Genomic DNA, 5,031 nt, shown 5'->3' on the forward strand with positions numbered 1-5,031 from the left:
ACGCCATTCTCCTAGCCCACTCCGGCCTGGGGGTAGAGCTATGCGTGAAACACATGGGGGTCTGACCAGACTAATTGTGAGCTCTAGCAGCAGCATCTGTCAGCAATGGAGAATCTGGGGGGGGTGGATCTCCCCAGAAGTCAGGGCAGGCTCTAAATCTCCCTTCTCATTTCCCTTTCCTTTTGCCACATGACTCCAAAACACATCTAATAAACTCACAGAAAAGTGTCAGCAGACGTGCCCAAATGAAAGCAGATAGGCAGCCAGAGACGTCTGCATTTAAAAAGAGACTCAATGAGCACTGAAGATAAAAGCCAAGATTCCCAGAAAGACAACAAGACAGGGAAGACTTCCAGCAGCCCCTGCAAAACAAATTTAGTAGAAGCCAGGGCCACGGGCACCACTCCACTGAGCAGCCTCATTTAGCCTTGGGGCTCTAATGCCCCATGGGACCCGCACTATATAGATCTGGAAACTAAGGTCTGCCAAGTACAACAGTGAGAAAACCAAAATCACAAAAGTGAGCTTTGAAGGGGACAGCGTTATAACCCTGGGTTTGCTCTGGCTCAAAACTTACTCCCCCTCAGAGAATGAGCCTCGTCAAGATAGGACAGCAGTCAAGACATCTATCTGGCAGCAGGGCTGCTGCTTATGGTTCAGGCCTGGGAGCTGTGGACACAAGAGGTATTTGAATATCCCAGACTTAGAACAGGAGACCTGTGGAGTCTAGATGACCAACAATGCCCACATTGTCTGAGACCCCATCCAAACAAGGAAACAACAAGGGGACATCCCAGGGAAGACAGTTCACAATTACTCAGCAAATTCCTATAAACTGGATGGAAGAAAGGTGGGGGCTGGCAGAGCACAGATATCCCCCAAGGTCACTGGGAAGAGAAATCATAGAGGGACACAATACGTAGGATGACAAAGTTTTAAAAAATCAGGAACATGACAAAGGGGACCTGTGATGTGTAAAAGAGCAGATTCCAGGCTGGGGTTGTGGCTCAGTGGTAGAGCACTTGCCTAGCATGAGTGAGGCAGTGGGTTTGATTTTCAGCACCACATATAAATCAATAAACAAAGGTCCATCAACAACTAAAATATATATACACACACACACATATATATACATATATGCACATATACAGAGGCAGAGACAGACATGCACACAAGCAGATTCCTCTGAACCCCAACATTCTTAGTGGGGTGCAGAAGTTGGGACACTGGCCAGGCGTGGTAGTGTATGCCTGTAATCCTAGCAGCTTGGGAGGCTGAGGCAAGAGGATACTTTGAGCCCAGGAGTTTAGGGCCAGCCTGGGCAACATAGAGAAACCCCAAGTAAAAGTACTTCAAAAAAGAGTAAAGACAGCCAGGCACAGGGGCAGCTGCCTATAATCCCAGTAGCTAGGGAGACTGAGGCAGGAGGGTCTCCAGTTCAAAGCCAGCCTCAGCAACAGCAAAGTGCTAAAGCAACTCAGTGAGACCCTATCTCTAAATAAAATACAAAATAGGGCTGGGGGGGCTGGGGTTATGGCTCAGCGGTAGAGTGCTCGCCTCGCACATGCAGGGCCCTAGGTTCGATCCTCAGCACCACATAAGTAAAATAAAACAAAGCTATAAAAAAAATTTTTTTTAAAGTGTTAAAAAAAAAAAATAGGGGCTGGGGATGTAGCTCAAGCAGTAGCGCGCTCGCCTGGAATGCGTGTGGCCCGGGTTCGATCCTCAACACCACATACAAACAAAGATGTTGCATCCGCAGAAAACTAAAAAATAAATATTAAAAAAATTTCTCTCGCTCTCTTAAAAAAAAAAAATAGGGCTAGGGATGCGGCTCAGTGTTTGAGTACCCTTGAGTTCAATCACCAGTACCAAAAAATTTTTTTTAAATAAAAATAAAAGGGCTGGGGATGAGGCTCAAGCGGTAGCACGCTCACCTGGCATGCGTGCGGTCCAGGTTCGATCCTCAGCACCACATACAAACAAAGATGTTGTGTCCGCCAAGAACTGAAAAATAAATATTAAAAAATTCTCTCTCTCTCCCTCTCTCTTTAAAAAAAAATAATAAAAATAAAAAACAAGGGCTGGGGATGCAGCTCAGTGGTAGAGTGTCTCTGGGTTCAATTCCCGGTACTGTAAAAGAAAATAATAAGGAAAAGAAAAGAAGGAAGGAAACTAGGAACCAGCTGGACTGAGAGTGTAGCCCAATAGCCACCTGTAGTCCCACAAACACAAGTGGCTCAAGGCCAGCCTGAGCAACTTACTAAGATCCTGTCTTAAAATAAATGGGCTGGGGTTGCAGCTCAGTGGCAGAGAGCTTGCCTAGCATGTATAAGGACCTGAGTTCAATCTGTAGTATCACCAAAAAAAATTATTAAGACAAATCATTTTTCTAATTGTCTCTCCCCCTACATACCTCATACTGGGGATTGAACCCAGGCATGTTCTACATTCCCAGCCCTTTTTTATTTTTTATTTTGAGACAAGGTCTCACTAAATTGCTCAGGCTGGCCTCAAACTTTTTTTTCTTTTTTTGATACCCAGGGGCGCTTAACTACTGAGCCACATCCCCAGACCTTTTATATATTTTATTTAGAGACAGGGTCTCGCTGAGTTGCTGAGTTCCTCGCTAATCTGCTGAGGCTGGCTTCGAACTCTCATCCTCCTACCTCAGCCTCCTCGAGTTTCTGGGATTACAGGCATGCACCACTGCGACTGGCTTCAAACTTTTGATCCTACTGCCTCAGCCTCCTAAATCACTGGGATTACAAGCATGTACCTTCACACAAGGGGCCTACAAGTCATTTTTCCAGGCAAAAGATTTGAACAGACACTTCATGAAATAAGATATACAGCCAAGGAGCTGGGACTGTGGCTCAGTGGTAAAGCATTTGCCTGACACTTGTGAGGCGCTGGGTTCGATTCTCAGCACCACATACAAATAAAGCACATGAAAAGATGCTCAACACCCTTCAAACTCAGAAAACTACAAATTAAAACCACCGTGAACTACCAGGACACACACATCTATGAGCATGGACAAAGTTTAAAAGGATTGGAGTTGGAGATGTGGCTGGGTGATAAAGTCAAACCCGAGATAGTTACAGAATAGGCTTGCCTACTGTCAACCTCACCCCACCTTATGGAAGCTATTGCTTCTATCTGGAAAGTTCTCCTACCAAATCTTAGGATCATTGGCTCCTTCTGGCATCTCAGATCAAGTCTAATGTCTTCCTCAGCAGTCTTCTATGGTCACCTCATTGTCAACACATTTTAATTTCTGACATGCCGCTTACTGTTGGCTTCCCTGCTGTATCCTCAGAGCTCAGCCAATGCCTGACTTACAGGAAGCACTCAATAACTGGTGGACAAACAGGAGAACAGCCACTGCATGTGCCAGCATTGGGGGTACCAACAGAATGGGACACGGGATGGGACAAGGAAAGGTTCACTCAGCTGTGCACACCAACATGCCAGGCACATCGAGGAGGTAGTTCCAAGAAAGCCTAGAGGTGAGAGAAGAGCCTTCAACTGCCACCCAGATGTCTTCTCTTGGCCAATGGGTAGATGTGGCATAGGCACTGGGGTGGGGCTGAGCAGGTGTGGAATCTAGGGGCTGAAACAGTCTGTTGGGATGCCTAAGACTGAAGTTCCTAAGCTCCATGCAATGGAGACATACAAGTAACCAGATATTGATACAAACCAGAGATTCAGAAATCCCTAAAACACAGAACCCAAAGTTGAGCCCAAAGACACAGAGCCCCCTCTCTTGGGGCCTGCCAGCCAAGACAACCCTCGGTGGAAAGCAAAGTTCAGGCATACCCTGAGCTGGTGAGGGAGGATGCCAGGAAGGCTATTCAAGATACAGGAGGTGGGCCTCAGCTAATAGGGGAAAACCCAGCCCAGATATCAGGAGAAAAACGGACCTCCTTAAAGCTTGTCCATCACAGCACTGAACGTGATGGGAAGACTTGGAACAGGGTCAGGCAGCTGGCCTCTCAAAGCTGTCCATCACAGTGACAAACACGGAGCAGCCAAGGTTTGTGCAGGTTTGGGCAGTCACCAGCCTCTAAGACCACTCAGTTTCATGCTGGAGTTCCCCAAGTTGGTTCATTGGGGACTCTGGATACCAGGCTGCCACAGACAAGAGGAATCTTTCAGGAAAACCCTAGTCCTTCCAGGAAACACCTGGGGAGCAAAGACCCCCAGGAGGTGTCACTGCTGAGCCTGAGAGAACGCCGTGGTACCCTGGCCTCCGCCTGCATCCCAAACAAGGACCAGGAAGAAAGGAGGGCTAGTTTTGCTCTGGCTCCCTTGCGCCTGGGATAACTCCATACACACCTCTTCTCGTTGAACCGGTGGAAATCAACCCCACCAGGCCCTGAGCTTTCGGTCTGGTTCAGCCAGAGGCGAAATCAGCTTAAGCACTTTTCACGGGTTGATTAGTACTTCACGCCTGACCCCAATTCGCGAAGCGTCGCCCACAGTCCCGCCTAAAAGTGAGGTCCCTTGAATTCCTGAGTGGCTCCAATTTCTCCTTTCCCCTGACTCCAAAGCACGCACCGAGAGTGGACAAGTCTCTTTTCTGTGGCCCTAATGTCCACATCTGAAATTAAGACCTAGATAGGTACTGCCTACATGACCAGCAGGCTGCAAGAACCACACCTGCCATTTGGACAAATGGGACACGCCTACTGGTGGCCTCCGCAAGCGGCCCTTCCGGAAGCCTCTCCGGACCCTTGGCAATCGCTGCCCGATCGGGGCCGCAGAGGCGCTCCGCGGCGGCCCGCCTCCTCCGCACCGGCCCTCCCGAGCTTCGCCGCCCTCCCCGCGCCGCCCCGAGTCACCTTCGGCCCGCAGGCTGCGCACTCGGTCCGGCCCCGCGGCGGGCCAGGCGGCCCCGCGCTCCTTCAGCGCCGCGGGGGCGGGCCCCGCGCCGGCCTCGCCATGGCAACGCGACACTTCCGGTCTGCCAGGTCCCGAGCGGAAGTCGCAGTGCCCCGTGGGAGCCGGGGGGTGGAGTCACGCTGC

Source organism: Marmota monax, unplaced genomic scaffold (genome assembly GCF_021218885.2).
Source record: "Marmota monax isolate L192 unplaced genomic scaffold, Marmota_monax_Labrador192_F-V1.1 WCK01_AAM20220418_F8-fsc00073, whole genome shotgun sequence".
Lineage (NCBI taxonomy): Eukaryota > Metazoa > Chordata > Mammalia > Rodentia > Sciuridae > Marmota > Marmota monax.